The 18,943-nt window shown below is 41.7% G+C and overlaps 1 protein-coding gene across 3 annotated transcripts in view; it reads right to left on the bottom strand.

Annotated features, from left to right (window-relative positions):
* Positions 1-14,336, bottom strand: part of NEXMIF (neurite extension and migration factor) — a 527,702-nt gene extending 513,366 nt beyond the window's left edge. For 2 of the 3 annotated variants that reach the window (XM_073641021.1, XM_073641022.1), the window contains exon 1: positions 13,792-14,334. The gene's annotated coding sequence lies outside the window, so the exon portion shown is untranslated. Of the gene's footprint in view, positions 1-13,791 lie in introns of all 3 variants that reach the window. The other variant, XR_012247462.1, reaches the window with a different exon arrangement.
* Between the last annotated feature and the right edge of the window lie 4,607 nt (positions 14,337-18,943).

Genomic DNA, 18,943 nt, shown 5'->3' with positions numbered 1-18,943 from the left:
GACATACAAATGGAAAAGATATGAGACAAAAACAAAAGTCTATAAAAATAGCAAACAATGCTAGGGATCACTGATAACTACAGACTGAACATACAGTGGATGCTCCGTCATACATTGTTTAAATGCTAGATAAATATTTTTATTGATATTGTTGTATATCTTTGCAGTCATGATAAAACATGCAAGCACAAGAATGGCAATAAGGAATACAAACTACGGAATCTGGGACAAGCAGTCCATAATTTCATAGATATACTGCCTAGACCAGTTCCCTCAGGCATTTAATACATAATAAAATTTACATCTAGCATAAAAGGATAAAACAAGGTAATAGCAGAAGCTTGGGCCAAAACATAGAACATAAAAATAACTCGCTTTTTATTTCAAAATTTAACAAAACAAATGTTCTCCTACTACATGCCAAGAAATTTTTATATTTATTCCAGGCCATCAAAGCTCCTTGTGAAGCAGCATAAAGCGGGATATCCAGAGAAAGAAGGTCAGATAGCAGGTTATAGCAAAATAAACGAAAACTAATGGTTCTAGCTGACCTCAACACTAACTCACCATGCGGGCAGAGCCGTTCAGTACACTAAGTATTTTCAAGAAAATCTAGAAGACACAAAGAAAATGATAACCTTTTCATATTATCAGTCCCAGTAAAATGCTGTAAAAGACCAGGCAAGGTAAACAATCTCAGAAATAGGAGAACACCAGTAAACATGACAGCCAGCTCTTGTAAGATGCCATACAATGCCAGGCAACATCATCAATCTCAGAAATGGGGAAAACCAGAAAACATGACTGTAAAAAACACAATAAGACCAGTAAACCCTACAAGTCATGTAAAACCCTACATGTGAAACCCTACAAGACCAATGAAAGCCTAAAAATCATGCATCATCAACCCCAGAAATGGGGGACAATGATAATCAAGAAAGACAATGAGATACCATACAATGCCAGGCAGGCAACATCATCAATCTCAGAAATGGGGAAAACCAGAAAACATGACTGTCAAAAACACAAGACCAGCAAACCCTACAAGTCATGTAAAACCCTACAAGATCAATAAAACCCTACAAATCATGTATCATCAACCCCATAAAAGGGGGACACTGATAATCAAGAAAGACAATGAGATACCCTACAATGCCAGGCAACATCATCAGTCTCAGAAATGGGGAAAACTGGAAAACATGACTGCAAAACAACACAAGACCAGTAAACCCTACAAGTCATGTAAAACTGTACATGTAAAACCCTAAAAATTTATAATTATATGCTTAATTGTAAAACACTGGGCAAAACTGTAACTGAAAAAGACCTGGGTGTATTGGTGGACGACAAGCTCACGTTTGGTGGCCAGTGTCAGGCAGCTGCTGCAAAGGCAAATAAAATAATGGGATGCATTAAAAGAGGCATAGATGCTCATGAGGAGAACATAATTTTACCTCTATACAAGTCACTAGTGCGACCACACTTAGAATACTGTGTACAGTTCTGGTCTCCGGTGTATAAGAAAGACATAGCTGAACTAGAGCTGGTGCAGAGAAGAGCGACCAAGGTTATTAGAGGACTGGGGGGTCTGCAATACCAAGACAGGTTATTACACTTTGGGTTATTTCGTTTGGAAAAACGAAGGCTTAGGGGTGATCTTATTACTATGTACAAGTACAGTATATAAGGGGACAGTACAAAGACCTTTCTACGGATCTTTTTACTCTGAGGCCTGAGACGTGGACGAGGGGGCATCTTCTACGTCTGGAGGAAAGAAGGTTTAATCATAATCACAGACGGGGATTCTTTACTGTAAGAGCGGTGAGACTATGGAACTCTCTGCCGCATGATGCTGTAATGAGTGATTCACTACTAAAATTTAAGAAGGGCCTGGATGCCTTTGTTGAAAAGTATAATATTACAGGTTATATATACTAGATTCCTTGATAGGGCGTTGATCCAGGGAACTAGTCTGATTGTCGTATGGAGTTGGGAAGGAATTTTTTTCCCCAATGTGGAGCTTAGTGTTTGCCACATGGTTTTTTTTTGCCCTCCTCTGGATCAACATGTGAACTAGATGGACTTAGTCTTCCTTCAAACTTAAAAACTATGTTACTATGTTACAAATCATGTATCATCAACCCGAGAAATCGGGGACATTGATAATCAATGATTATTAAATAATGGAGAAAACATGAAAATATGACTGTAAAAAACACAAGACCAGCAAACCCTACAATTCATGTAAAATCCTACAAGACCAGTAAAATCCTACAAATCATGTATCATCAACCCCAGAAATGGGGGAAACTGGTAATCAAGCTAAACACTGAGATATCATAAAATGCCCAGCAACATCATCAATCTCAGAAATGGGGAAGATAAAAAAAAATATCTAAGAAGTCCTACAAGACCAGGCAAGATCATAAACCCCAGAAATGGGGGACACTGGTTAACAAGACAGACAGTGAGATGACATAGAAGACCAAGAAAAATCATCACTCTCACAAAAGGGAGGACACTAGAAAACAAGAGCATGTAAGATGCCATAGTAGATAAAACTTTTTGGTAAAAATTGTATCATTGGACCAATATAGTTATTATATTACAATTATATGTTACCAGATCTGATTATTAAAAGAAATCAGAGGAATATTAATTAATTTATATTTGTCAACTAATGTTCTTTTTCCCTTTTACTACATGTCATCTCCTTGCTTTACTGTTAATTAAATCTGCTTCAATGTTTGTAAAATTTCAGACTATCGACTATTTATTATACTCTTCTACACATGACGAAACTGCTCCCAAGTAACCAAGGGTCCTCTGGTAACCCTGACTCAATAATGGGTATAGTAGTAGACGGCAGATCTGGAGCCCATTACATGCTATTAGACGGATTTTTATGAATTGATTCAGAAATAACATATTTGAATGTGTATATGTCTATGTGTGCTGCAATTTCAGCAGTGACCTACAGTGTAGGGCATGAGGTGCGCTATTCTGTATATCCAGACAGGGTTTGTCTCAGAACTCTAACACAACACCAGACTTTTTTTTTTATTGATCCTAAAGGGAAATCTTAGGTATAAACAAAGAGAGAAACCACACAGCTGCCTTTCTCAATCTAAACCCCATCACAGTGTTATTTTGCTATTGTTGCAAGGACATAGAATACAGTTAACTGAAACAGGACTCCAGAGACTACTTAGCAGCCAAACTCCATTAGCAATGTCAAACTGTACTTTGGAGGTTGTAATACCTTTTAATGGGTTGAACATATAAGTAAAGCAAGATAATCTGCAGCAAAAGATTCCAGAGCTTACTGAATATTAACCCCATTTAATCTAAATGTCTTTTATGCCCATGATAATTAGGGGCAGACCACGGACTTGTGATAATTATATGGACATACCGTATATCAGGGAAGGACAAAATACTGTAGACTTTAGGACCCAACTAGACCATTAAAATAAGCTAAATAGGCTTTTAAGTGACCTTGTAAAAATAATTTATTATTAAAAGAATGAAAACTAAAAATAGGTCTTCAAGATTAACACTATTAAAATGTGCACTCTTCCAAAATGAATATATGCATATAGATAATTCCTAAAGTTCTCAAAGACGGTAAATGTAACAACCATCTTCAGATACGGGTTATGTAGTATGGGACGAACGAAAGGGAAAGGCCAGCAATGCAAAGAATATTCTGGTGGGATTGGCCTATTGGACCCAGTAGTCTATAACTGCAAAGGTCAAAGCAAGGGGGCAGGAAGAGACTTAACTTTTTGGTTCAACTAGAAGAAGCTCCCCTGCCTAAGGGATGGTCCCTGATCCAGTTATTGATCTTCTTGACTTTCCATGGAATCAGTTGAGTGATGTCCACAATTAAAATATACAAGTAGATAATTAAAGTTGTTTTTTTTAAGTTTTATCTCCAGAAATGCACCGTTCCGATGTCTCAGCTTCCTGTTTGCTTGGCAGCTCCTGGAGATTTGACAGTTCAGATCAGCAGCATGTTTGCACTGCTAGTCTGAACTAAGCACTCACTGATGTTGCAGCAGTATCGGAGGAGTGGAGGAACATTAAATCTGGCCAGAACATGTGTTCCAGCCAGCCTTACAACAATGCTTACAAGAGCTATTAAAAAGCGCTTGTAAGCACTGCCCTTGTGCTGCCATGCTTCTGGTGGCTGGTAACCTAGACAATGAGCATTAAACAAAGTTAAAAATCCCTCGGATCTCGTGCATGGAGAGGATTTTTCATAAGATTAAAACTCCAAAGTTGCTTGCTTTTGCAAGCAATTTGCAATTTTTTAACCTCTGACATTGAGACAACCCATTTAAAGAAAGAGAAATAATGGATTGATGATATCATTAATCCATAAAAGGGATTTTAAAAATGTATATCTAAAGATGCAGAAGTAGAATTGGCCATCAGCTTTTTGGCATAAAGCAGGAGTCCTGGTAATGGATTATGTGGTACGTAGGGCAACATTCTGCACTCAACAAGAATTGCAAAGTAGATACGGTAAACAAGCAACGGACTTTATTACACTGATTATATTCCATGTCATGAAATATAATATCATTCCAAAAATAACTCATTTACAAGAATCCAGCATTTATCCTCAAGATGTTTGATAACCCACCTGCCCCAGCTTATATAAAGTGGTCTTTCAATGGTCTATAAGGAGCTCAGTAACTGTGAGTTACCTTACATGCTGGCATGTGAAAAAGACTTGAAAAGTGATTTTACTCAGGTATGATGGTATCGTTCTATCAGACAGTCCAGTTAAAACACCTGCTGTTATAATCATGTAACTACTATTAATAAAGTTCATATGTTACTATCTCACACCAGGGAATATAAACAAGTGTAACAACTATCTGTCCACTTCATTATGTTGGAAAGATTGCTGGCTACAAGGCAACCGGTTTTCACCAGTTCTGGACGTGTGAAAAGATCTATTCTTTAGAAATATATGTGATCTTATATCAAAAGTAAGAGCAAACTTTATGGCTTTTGCCCAAAAAATGGCACTATTGAGTTTTGAAATGCATGAAACTCACTGATTACACACTTTACCAACTGTGCGCAGTCCGTGTAGCAGCCCATGACTAACTTGGTAGTAGTCCATACAAAAAAATCATTGATGAAACAAACACTGATGAAATTCTGATCCAAAACACTGATGACGCTAGTACCACAAAAATCACTGACGTCTATGAGGTCTTAGGATATTTGATTTTTTTTTTTCAAATATCAACAATCCCTTTAAGGTTGGTCTTCTATCACTAGGGTACATTTTTACCAAAATTGTGAATGACATTTTACTACCTATTTATTCAACCCATTTCATCACGTGTTTAAGGGTGTGGTCTTAAACGAAGTTATTTAATCCTAAATGTCTGTCTATTTAATGTAATAATCTAAACTCTTTTCTAATATACTTTCATTAAAAATACCCTATTGTTCTCTCACTACTCTGTTTTATTTTTTTTTTTTTACCTACATCCTGTTTGACGCTTCATTTGAGAACCCCCAGTGGATGCTGGGATACTCACAAGAGATGTCATAAGGGGACAGAGACCGCGGTCACTGCCGCAATCTATGCTCCCATCCTGAAACTAAGTGTCTCCGGGGTTGGCGCTGGTCTCTGCTTGTTGGGCTGTCTCCTTACAATGTGCACTGACAGTGCGCTCTCTTGCCGGCTCATCACTTCTCATCGGTGAGGGAGTGCACTGTCACTATGCATTAAAAAGAATATTGTACAGTGACAAGATCCTACTGAGCATACATCGGAATTGACAACCAACACATGATCAATAGAGCAGGGACTAGTCCTGCCCCTGAAATGTGCATCACTGATGACGCTTCATTTCAAGGTGGGGGCAGGAGCTGCGGACTTCCCCCTGTGATGACATCTTGTTTTAGTGCCCCAGCATGCACTGGTGACTCTTTATGAAACGTCTTCAAACAAGAAGTAGGTTAAAAGCAATTAGACAGAGTAGTGAGGGAATGAAAGGTAGTTTGTAAAGTATATTAGAAAAAAATATTATATTATTATATTAAATTGACAAACAATCAGAATTTAAGTAAATGTTTGTTTCGGACCACCCCTTCAACTATTTCATGGGCACGCAATGGTAAATGAGACAATGGTTTACAAGATATTTGATAGTTTCAGGGCTAGACACAGGTTCATATGATATATCCATGAGACTATGTATGCAGTGTGTAATAACTACAGGACTTGTGTACAATACATTATAGGAATGATATTGTTTTTCTGACACAAGATCTGGATTTTCAGGATGACGCTTCTGTATAACGGTGTAAAGCAGCACAGAGCTGCACACGCTTTCACCGAAATGTGTTAAGTACATTATCAGCAGGAGAAATGTCTTGAGAATACAATTACTAGACACCTAGCAAGTTGTTTGTACCCCTCGGAATAATGCCTTCAGAGCCCTCACATGGCCTGACATCTCGTATTCAATGCATCAAGTAAGGCTGTCTATGAATAGTTACTAATCTGTTTTCATACTTGTAAACCAAATGGGAGGTTTCATCCAACAGGACACACGGAAAGAGATAGTAAAGTGGTGCCTGAAGAGACTTGTGCTGAAAGTGGTCAATAAATCCCTATTCAGAAAACTGTGAAATCCTAGGGTGGAGTATTCCTCACTGCTTATTAGTTAGTAAATAACAATAATAAGAGAGCCGCATAACAAAACTGACATTTCCTTAACAAATATTTTGTATTTCATATGGAAAAACATTGCCTATGGAACATCATCCAGCTCCTAGGAAGAAAGGTCACACATAATGCCTGCAGAATGTTCTGCGCAGCAGTCCCTATTGGTTTTCCATATACATTTAAAGCTCCACATATATCTGTCTTTGAAAATGCCTCTAACTAATCAACATACTTATTTTATTGAGGGTTTGGATCCTGCTGGAAATAAAAGCATTATATTGTAGAGATCCTCTGGACAGGTTGGGGAGGTATTCTGGAAGACCGTGCACTTGGACTCCCACCAAATACTGGAATTAATGGGTCACAGTTCCCCACTGAAATCAGTGTCGGGCTTCATGGTCCAAATTATTTCAACGAAAGTGCTTTGAGGACACATCGTTGATCCTGTCTTGTCCAAGCTTAGTTGAAGAAACATGGTACTCAGAAACCGATGTCTTAAAGGGGTGGTCCAGGATATTTTATTTTTCTATGGGTCTAAAACCGGCAGGTAATTGCTAACAGAGGTAAGTACCTGGCTGTGCAACCTGACGTCACCTCAGAGTGGTCACTGACCGTTCCTGCTAGCGATTCAGTTGCTCCATTTATACAGAGCGGCTTTTCTTCTTCTGGGCTGCTCTGTCGATGGGGCATGACTGCCGACGTCATGCTGGTTGACAGAAGGCTCCACTCAGTTAGGCAGCCAGATGTCAATCAGCGGATGAGAAGCCACTGATCTGTCCACGGGACATCAGCGAAGCCTCTGAATCGTGGCAGGAGAGGTCTGTGCTGCGCACAACAGGCAGATAGTCAGCAACTACTGGTCCCTGCTTGTTAATTCTTCATCCCGTAGTGAAAAAATGTAATAGTCCTGGATAACCCCTTTAAAGACTTGTCAGTAGATGGAAACAACCATATCCTTTCTGTCTTATTGCAACATAAAGCAAGGAATGACAAAATAATAATAATAATAATAATCATAAAACGTTATGTCAACAAACCTCATACAGTGTACTACATGATGGACAATATCTCAATATCCTCTAAAAGTAGTGAAAAACTTTTTCAGAAGAAAGTACATAAAGGGCTTGCCAGTTTTCAAGAAACAATAATAATCTTTATTTATATAGCGCCAGCATATTCCACAGCGCTTTGTTTTAAAATAATATAATAATCAATACTTAGCTATCAGAACTCCTGCAGCTCATCACCGCACTCCAGCCACTCCCAGCAGCAGTGACGCCCCATCTACAGCAAATGACCACAGCAACCAATCACTGACCTCGACAGTCTCGTGCCTTACAGCTCAACCTTATTATTGAGGCCAGTGATTGGCTGTAGTATTCAAGTGTTGTACATGGGGTGTCACCATTGCAGCCCTGTCAACAAAAAACTTCAGGGAGCAGCGAAGAGGCAGCACTGGAGTGGCAGGGGTTTCGGTTTTAAGTATGTTTTATCAACTTTCCTATACTTATACTAAATTACATAATAAGTGCATCTAGTCAACAGTTTGTCGTTTAAAAAAAGCTGTCTGGTCACCAGATGTTCATGATGAAAGCTTAGAAGAATCCTCAATTTCACATCGGTGGGGGTCTGATAATCGGCACCCTGACCAAATCATCTGTTATCAGTTCCAGCGGTGGTCAGATGTAAACTCTATAGCCCCAATTCATAAAGGGGTTTTCTCCAGAATTCTGGTGTAAAGTTGCTTGAAATGCCACTATTTTTGCACAACTGAAAGCTGCACAAAAATTTGCAACTTTTGGCACTTTTACACCAATCCTGGCCAACAACGCCACCTTCTTGAAAAGCGAGCAATGCTGGGGAAGGATGAGGCATGGCCTTGCAAGCAAGACAAATTCATCACAATTCATGGTACAAAAGTGGTGTAAATTATGGCAGAAGTGTTCGCTAACTCCACACTTCACATTTCTGGCAGTGGCGCATGACTCTTAATGAATTTGGTGCATCCAATTCCAGATTCTGGAATAACCGCCAGGGGCCACAATACATTTATGGAGCTATGCAGTGCAGCTCTATTCCATATGTTTACATCCAGCTGCTGCTGGACCTTATAACATCTGATAGATAGGGGTGCATGTCTCAGACCCCCACCAATCAGATATTGATGATCTATTCTGCTGACCGGACAACCCCTTTAATTGCACTTCTAGAATGCAAAACTCATTGTTGCATTATATTCTGGAAGGCTTAGGATATGTACATCCTGCATGTATATTACAAGAGGTTCACTCATAAAAATCTGCGGTGCGCGCTCTTTCAATCATACAGTAAATGGTACAAATACAAATCACCAAAATTAGTTCTGTATAGATGGCAACCCACCAAGGCATAATGAAATGTGTCCTCTTGGGAGTTTGCAGAATGGTAAATTCAGCTCTGGGCTACACTACATGATGATATCTACATATACTCTAAAATAGTGTTCAAAAATGGACATATCCTTAAGTCATGAGACACAAGAACTTGATACTGTGCCAATATTGTGTATGCCATAGATTTCATGTCACCTCCAAGATCTGTCTGGCATTAGCAGTCTAAGACATTGCCAGTACAATCAATATAGTGATCATTCATCCTTCATCTGAGGACTAATTCTGCTGCATTCACCTCGGTAATGGATTTGTGGTGAAATTATGAACTACCTTAAATATAAATGAAAAAGAAGGTCCAGGAAGCCACTGCGTCTGCACAAACCGTAATATGTCATGTTTTCCGCTTTGGGATGGGGTAGCGCAGTTCTTACTCACAATGTAAAATGATTGGTATAACACCAATGCCAGCATCCCTGCATGGTTCCCCTTCACCCTCCAGGCAGGGGCGCTCACATACTCACTGCCCCAGCTGCATGGTTACCTCCCCGTAACATGTAACATTTAAATTAATGTATATACGCACATTGATACTTTATTTAGTAATATTGGTAGGTCTTAACCCTTGTACTGGGAGAATTTTTGTATTTTTGAAGCTATTTTGCATTGTATATTTATATATTCGTATTTTAAAATAAATATTAAAAGTTAGGTTTTTGATTACTCCAATTGGATTTGACAGTGAATTACCTCTCCGTTTCCTGGCATGTCTCCTCCTTCCTGAGCACGCCACATAGGCTTCCCGGTAGAGCCTAATGCGAGCGTGTGCTCTCCTGTTTTTAAAGGACCACTGCACGCACCTTGAAGTTTCCCCCAGCCAATAGCTGGGAGGCATTTTGTATAAAAGGCATCCTCCCCAGTAGGGAGGTGCCTGAGCAACTCCTGTACTTATATTTCTTGTGTGTGCAACTGTATGTTGCCAGGTCCCCCATCCTAATCTTGTTTAGTTAGTTTGTTATCCTGAACCTATTCCTGAATAGTGTGTACGTTACCCTGAAGCTGCACCGACAGTGCCTGAACCCTGAAGCTGCACCAGCGGTATCTAAACCCTGAAGCCGCTCTGGCGGTATCTGAACTCTGAAGCCACTCTGGTGCTACCTGAACCCTGAAGCCGCTCCGGCGGTATCTGAACCCTGAAGACAACCTGGTGGTATCTGAACTCTGAAACCACTCTGGCAGTACCTGAACCCCAAAGCCGCTCTGGCGGTACCTGAACCCCGAAGCCGCTCTGGCGGTACCTGAACCCCGAAGGCGCTCCGGCGGTATCTGAACCCTGAAAGCCACGTCGGCGGTATCTGAACCCTGAAGCCGCTCCAGCAATATCTGAACTCTGAAGCAGCTCTGGCTGTATATGAACCCTGAAGAAGCTCTGGCGGACTCTGAAGCCACTCCAGTGGTATCTGAACCATGAAGCCACTCCGGTGGTATCTGACCCTGTGAGGCTGCACCTGTCTGAACAGGTTCCGAATCCAGCCTAGTTTGTGACTCCGAGTCCAGTCCGTATCAGCATACCTGACCCCTGGGGTCGGCAGCTGCAGTACCGGGGACTGCTTAGGAGTAGTACCTGGCAGCTACCTGCAGCTCATACCTGACTCCACCATCAGGATCTAGAGTGAACACCAGCTAGCCGCTTAGCTACGCACCTCCTAGGTAAGCCCGGCCCCGTGGCACAGTGGGTCCATGATCCACATGCACCACTCGTGTGCGTGACAACTGGACTCTTGGAAGGCATCCAATGCAGTTGCTTCTTTCAATCATCTGCGCCATCATACATTTCAATTATGTTTATTGTAATATTATAAGGCATTGATTCCTGGGTGACCATTGTACGATTGATGTTATGTATGTAAGTATATTATGTACAAGTATAGTAATCTATGTAAATTACAGCAATTAACTCTGCTCACTAAAGATACATAAAAAATACTAAGAGCACAAAACAGAATATTACAAATAAATGAAAACCATACTGTAATACTAATACAATACTATGGGAAATGAAAGCTGGGGTGAAGTCAGATGACAATTCATTATAACACACACAATTATACATTGGGGTAATCACGCGGTCTCCTTTAATTCAGCCATTCTCTTCCGCATTGTTTATACCACTTGTCCATGGATCGACCACAGTAAACAAATCACAACTGGGTTTTGGAGTGTAAGCATTTATAAAGCGATTTACACAAGGACTTCTCTCACTTCAGACTTGTGGATCAGTCAGAACTGTGTACATCTGGTTTAAAGCTGAAGGGGGCAATGACCATGACAAACAGTCTGCCACATGCCCACTGGGCACACAGAGAACAAGAAAATGCAGAGACTGCAGGAAACTTGGCACGTTATCACATTGATGTGTCCTTTATCATCACCACAACCTGTCTCACCTTTAGAAAAAGCAGATGAAGAAGAGCTTATTCCTAAATCTACCTCTTTGACAGTGCAATATTACTTAGGAAAGATCACTCTGAGATTAGATGTTGGCTAACTTGAAGTCCTATATAAAACCTCAAAGAAATATTACAATCATCTCACCTCTGCTATACCTGGCACACCTGGCACTGCTACATAGCCAAAGGGCAGGTAAAACCATATGGTAAGTGCTAGCTATGATTTCATAGCTTATCACAGATAATATTTGTATGATTTTCCAGATAAAACGCCACAACATGAAAAGGGTTAAGCTTGATATCCAGAGTCGCAAGGAATCTGACACTGTAACTGAATGTTCCCGCTGGAGATTTACATTACTCTTGACACAGATGGTTAATTGTATTAGCAACCAATTTTTTTTTGGTATTCTTTCCAAGCAGTCATTCACATAGGCGACTATTTGCCAGCTACCTCGTTAATATGTAAATGATAGCCACTCCATGTTTCTATTTTGGCATTATTTTTACTTGTGAAATATCATTTTTTGCCCAGTAAATCACTGCATGGTTGTAACCGCTCCAGAGAAATTCATTACGACAAATTGTAGGCAGAGCACATAAAGAAAGGGAGACATCAGAACGTGGAAGGAAGGAGAGGGAACAGCAATGGCCTTTGGCAAAGACAAAATCCACTTGTATCACACATTACCGCTTGGATATCACAAGCGCTAAGAGCAACACATTATGCACAAAATGAGAGTTGTAAGATGGGTGTTGTGTGATGCTGTTTAGCAAACCTCTGCGCTCAATCATCCTCTGCTTGATGTACCCATCAGGCCTCTAGTAAACATGACCATGTTCTGCATGAAATCTGCTGAGCATGACTGCACGCCTTCCATGCCGCTCAATCTATCAAGAGGCCGCTGCGATCAGCTGCTTACATAATGGCCCAGGGGTCTGATGTGGGCCCCCAAAATCTACATACTGTATCATTATACCAGTAGAAATGACTGCACGTAAGCCATTATAGTACATATTCTCAATATTAAACAATAAATATTAAATACATAACAATGATACAAATACAACGTCAATAAAAAAACAAAACATATGTTGCAAAGCTGATAAAGGGTTTAAAGAGCCAGTACTGTATACAGACAGCAGCTGGACAGATCTCTGGAGACCGGGAGCCATTGTGCCTGGAAATTTGCTGCCGGTCTCTAACTTTCTATTGGTATCTATAAAACTTCCAAGCCCCTGACATCTACATCTGTAATGCCACTACCTTGCCCTGGTGTGTACTATATTATTACGTGCTTTATATAGCCTTCTACTCATAATTTATTATATTTTACAATGTACAGCAAAGTAGTCCTTATATGGTCCATAGTCATTGGTAACTGTGTAGAAAATAATGTTATTAATACTATACACAAGCATGTATAAAGTACTGGCATCGGATGCCAGGGTACCAGGGACTTTCTGGAATAGCTACAGAACATGCCACACATCAGTGACTTTATAGCAGATAAACTTTGCAAGAAATGTGTTGAAGTGGGCACCTTTCCATCACCCCAACAAATGATAGGGATGCTAGGCCAAGTAGGTAGGTCAAGTGGGCAAAGAGCTGTACAAGTCAATATAAGACCTGAATAATGGACATTACTACGGCCACGAGCTGTAATTATGGAGTGAAGTGGCGGCGTCCCCTCATTATCTCTGGATAGGTTATTCCGTAGAGATGGTCCACATGATGGTGAATTATGCATGCTCACAGCAATGATTACAGTGTCTCTCCACCCTCTGCACATCTGCAAATAAGCCTGGATGTTCCCTAGGAAAGTCACCAACAGAAGGAGAATGTCAGGCGGATAAAGTAAATGTCAGGCTGAGCACAGGAGCAGGGGGTGCAGCGCTCCGGAGAGAGGGCTTTTTAGGAAATGTGAGCATGGCCCTTGCCATTGGTCGGCCGCATAGGAGGCGCATGGCAGCCCTGATGCTGGCATACTGTGCCCTGGATTCAGGAACAACTGCACCAAATGGACTATAAGTTACAGTACATCCCATAATAGAGAGATCAGGCTGGTGACAATGTAATGGGGCTGCTGCTTGGCAGGGGGCATTTCTAGCCACACCAGGCTGTACCCATGTATCAGACAATGCCAATAGTGATCACAGGGTACAGAGGGCTATGTTGTGCATACATGGGGCCTGCCCACCTCTCATGGTAGCACAGGCCTCGCACACAGCATGGCACACAGCTGACATCACTATCCCCAGCACTTACCTACAAGCAGGCAGCGGCACATGCCTGGCACAGGGTGGTGTGCCCTCTCTTCTGGCTGTGTCCCCTCCGGCTGTTACATGGAGGATGGCTGCCTGTCCTGGTGCAGCGAGGTCCCAGTGATGCGCGGAGCAGGCAGAGCCCCCTGTGTCACCTGTGAGTGCCCCCCGGCCGGCTCAGTGCGTGCCCCCCACCCCTCTGCAGCAGTCACTGTGGCACACAGGCTGGCAGCCCCGGTTGCAGCAGGTGGATGCTCCTCCCTGTCTCTGCTCCTCCTGCAAGATGCTGCATCCTCCCCAGCGCGTACAGCCTTTGTGCATCACCCTGGAGGAGGAGGGCTGGTGGGCAGGAGACACCGGGCAGGCGGGCGGCCGCTCACTGCTCCTGACGAGCTGGACCGGGCATCCTCCTGGCAGTGCCTTCCTCTCACTATCGTCATGCGGTGCCCGGCGCTGCCATTGTTTCCTCTAGGACGGGCGAGAGCGCGCTGCGACCTGTCATAAAGGGCGCGCACCCGGCTGGCGAGGACGTGCAGATAGAGGGGGCTCCGACACGTGGACGCGCAGCGGAGGGGATGCTGGGGGGCGGGGAGGGAGCGAGCTGCACAGGGTTAACCCTTGTGATGGCAGAAGATGCCAGTGGTGTATGCCCCAGTATGAAGACATTACCAGAGGAGCAATTCAGCGGTCATAAGAGTGGGGGGCACCCCATATTATCAGGGGGGTCTGCTGTACACCCAGAGGAACAGGCTGATACTGTAATTATTCTGTGGACAATTGGAGGCGCTACAGCTGGCACTACACCCGCCTGACCATGGTGGCCAGTGCTGCCAGCAGTGGTGTAATTGGAAGCTTATGGGTCCTCAATGCAAACGCTCCAATGGGGCCCCCAATGCAAGCACTCCAATGGGGTTCCCAATGCAAACGTTCCAATGGGGACCCCAATGCAAACGCTCCAATGGGGCACCCAATGCAAACGCTCCAGTGGGGCCCCCAATGCAAAAGATCCAACCGGGCCCCCAATGCAAAAGCTCCAATGGGGTCCCCAATGCAAAAGCTCCAACCAGGCCCCCATTGCAAAGGCTCCAATCGGCCCCCAATGCAAAAGCTCCAACCAGGCCTCGAATGCAAGTCTTTAATACTTTTGGTCTATTCCTATAGGCCAAACTGACTTTTTGGGCCCCTTAGGTGCCCGGGCCCGGGTGCGATTACGACCCCTATTGTAGTTATGCCACTGGCTGCCAGTGATCCAATGTGCATGTGAAAGAAGGACGGGCACGTTGGGCGCCATAGTGCCCAATATGATGTGCCAGGGGTGGCCGGCGTTGTAGCATTTATGTGGTTACTCCGCATGACGCACTTTACCACCATATTCTCAGCTGGCTGCGATGCTTCTAGGACAGAATACGGCCGGGGATCCACGCCACAATGTCTTCTTACATGGTCCTTATTATGACTCCATGTAAGATGAAAAGACGTAGGCTATGGGCGCCATGTTACAGATACAGGTGTTTCTGTCAGGTGCACCAGGACCAATAGTTTACACCACTAACTGCAAGTTTTCACCCCATTACAGCCATTGTAGGTGCTATCACCATTTCATTTCTATTATCAACTGAGCCAATAATACTCATAGAGGACAGCCATTTATGTTTCACTTAAAGGGGTTGTTTCAAAATCATTTTTCAGGAGAGCACTGCTCCCCTGCCTCCCTGTTTCCTGCTTGTTGGGGGCATAAACTCCTGATTGATTGATAGTTCAGACAGGTAATATGGGCACACCACTGGTCCGAACTCTCTTGGTGATGCAAGCAGAGGCAGCTTTGACTCTGCAGCATTGGAAGAGCACAGGACCACTGGCTAGATCCAGCTTCAGAGCAGCACTTACAAGCTATATAGCCAAAAGCTTGTAAGCACTGCTAGAACCAGTCATCATTGATAAACTGCAGAGGTGGCCGGTAACCTAGGCATCACAAAACCATAACATTGAAAATGCCTCTTTTCTGAAGAAGGGAGAGATTTTTAATAACAATTAAATTGCCAAGTCTTTACAATCGCTTTGCAATTTTACCCATTTATGATGTTGGGAAAACTCCTTTAAATTATAATGTAAATTTATTCCCAAAATGTTCATTTGTATCTATGAAAAATCAGTTTTTACCAGCAGTAACAGATTATTGATCAATTAGTACATTTACATTGAGTAAGCATTGACACATTTGCTACTAATGAACTGTAACAATAATTGTTGATGTAAATTGACCTTCAAAGGGTTTTCCAGAATTTTAAAGGGAATGTGTCAGTAGGATCAACCCTCCTAAGCCATCTATATTGGCATGCAGGTCATAGAAACTTGATTATAGTGACGCCTTGACATCTGAGATCCGATTTTTTATTCCCAAGAAACCCATGTTTTTCTCAATATATAAATGAGCTGTTAAGATCTCTGGGCCAGACATAGATCTCCCTGAGAATCCGCCTGCAGAGCTTATTCTAAATGAAAGAGGGAGTTATCGGTGTGCGATATGTAGATCAGGAGAGCTGACTGTCAGTCATTACATGTCTCGCACTAGTAACACCTTTCATTTGTAATAAGTATTGGTTAGAAGTCATTCAAAATTGACAGTTTCCTCATCTCTAACATAACGCTGATATCATACACACTGCCATATCCTAGATGTTTCCTTTGCTTTTGCACATACATTGTTCTCAGGTTAGAGATTGCTGCAGAGGCTTTTTCATGTAGTCAATGACTTTTTCTGGGTGCAGGAAATTAGAAGTCACGCTGCCGTCCCAACTACGAGCTTGAAATGGATGTCTCCAGATTTCTCAATACGTACTGCCAAAATCTTTAAATTAGATCTATTATGCCTGAAGAGGCTGGTGTACTTACTTTGAACATCCATGTGAAAACAGCTGTATATTCTTTTTGGAAAATTTTTCTGCCCAATATCAAAATAAAAGTTCTGCTCTTACTGGAAATAATTGTATTGCAAAAAAAACTGTGCCATATACCTGAATGGGGTTTCCACATTATATATATGAATTATTATTATTATTATTTATTTCTGCATATCAGCGGAACATCCACAGGTGTGACTATAGCTTAACCAGAGAATTTTGAAACGTTTTGACTGAAGCAGTAAAAGTCCTATAACTCAAGACATAAAATAGTACTTGAAAGCAGATATAACTTATGTACGTTTTTGTAGTCTTAAAGGGATTTTCAGGCTTTAGATAAAGATAACAAAGAATTTAGCAATTTGCTAATAAGCTTCATATTTCAATTTCTCACCATTAAAGGAAATCTATAACCTGCTTTTTTGCCATCTAATTTGAGAGCAGCATAATGAGACAGAGGCTTTGATTCCAGGGATGTATCACTTATGGGGCTGCTTGCTGCAGGTTTGATAAAATCACAGTTTTATCAGCAGGAGATTATCACTAGAGGACTAGTAAACTTGCTGCCAGGTAGTCCTCCATATTCATGAGCTCCGTACAACCCCGCCCCCACCACTGACTGGCAAATTTCTGCCTATGCACAGTGTATACAGAAAGTTTCCAATCAGTGGTGTGGGCGGGTTATACAGAGCTCAGCATTCAGAGAACTGCTAGATCTGCAGCAGAGAAAACTGGTTTCATCAAAACTGCAGCAAGCAGCCCAGTAAGTGACATATTGCTGGAAACTGGAGCAAATAATAAGTGATACATCACTGGAATCAAAGCCTCTGTCTCTACATTATGCTGCTCTCAAATTAGGTGGCAAAAAAACAGGTGATAGATTCCCTTTAATGGTGAGAAATTGAAATATGAAGATTACATTGCTGGAATCAGGGTCTCTGCCCCTATAGTATGTGTCATGCTTCTGGATTTGAACCCTTGATTCTGTGGTCGGTGTCTCTTTTTACTGAGCCACAACTGATACACATCTTCTTTGGGTGTTTTAGCTCTGTTATCTTTGTTTCTGTCGGTTTTGGGTAACAGGTGTTTTTCATGTACTCTGTTTGTCTGTCCTATCACCTTTCGGGTGCAGCTTTAAATACCTTCCCCTGCTGGTGTTTCCTGCTGGTGTTTCCTGCTGGTGATAAACTTTTTGGATTCATTTTCTTGGCTGTAGTTTGTTCTGGTTGCAGTTGTTTTGTCCTAGTGATCCTAGGAGCTGCTAAGGACAATCAGGGTAAGCTGCTGTCGAGTGGGGATGCCATTATGTTATCTTAGGAAGCCAGCCTCCTCGGTCAGACAGGGACAGACCAGGGTCAAAGAAGGGCTTTTCACAGTCTGAACAGGGACCTGCCAGGTTCAGGTATTTGTCTCCCTGGTTTGTATGTTACATGTGTGAATGTGCTTTGTCAGTCATAACAGTATGCTTCTATTATATGTAGGGGTAGAGACCCTGGCGACAGATTTCTTTAAGCCCTCTGCCAAAATTTACATAAAATAAGAAAATATATATATTTTTTAGAACAGTTTCTGTTCTTTCTACCTTTGTCAGCATGTGAGGCAATAAGAATGGACAACGTAGGTGTAGGCAGCCGGCACATATTTTGTTGTAAGTGAATAATGATTGGAGCTATATATGTAAACGGCATCATGTGATATATATATATGATATCATTATGTATTCAGCTACATAAGCACAATGATATTACCATACTGATTCATACCTGTGAGTGTCAAAAGGAGCAACAGAAGTGAAATCTGCATATACTGGAAAAGAAAAAGTATGTGAAAGGGTCTGAGTAAATGGTGCATAGCCATAAACAGCTTTGCAGCATAGAAAATCAATTTCTGAATTAAGGAAACAACATACATTTCTAAATTACAAACATTGTTCTAGAGAAAGAATTGACCTTCATTTATCATGTACGCCAACAAGGCAAGTGATTAGAGAAGCACTCTTAAAGGGGAAGATTGAAAATTGTTGTCATTGTTATTCTTATGATCGCTATCTATAACTCATGATAGCACAAACATCTTTACTCAAACATATGCAACCCTTTTTCACTTAAATACATGCATTTTTTGGGTAACTTTCTTCAACAGTTCATTTATATATAAAAAACATGGATTTTTCTGTAATAGGTCATCGGATTGCAGATATAAAGTATCACTTTATTCAGCTTCCTATAAATGCCCTTATAGACGGCTTAGGAGGGT

The sequence above is a fragment of the Phyllobates terribilis genome, unplaced genomic scaffold (genome assembly GCF_046119375.1).
Source record: "Phyllobates terribilis strain yellow unplaced genomic scaffold, ASM4611937v1 Scaffold_7__3_contigs__length_470593459, whole genome shotgun sequence".
Classification (NCBI taxonomy): Eukaryota; Metazoa; Chordata; class Amphibia; order Anura; family Dendrobatidae; genus Phyllobates; species Phyllobates terribilis.
Note: the sequence above shows the minus strand (reverse complement) of the source record. Positions and strands in the feature narration are given on the sequence as shown.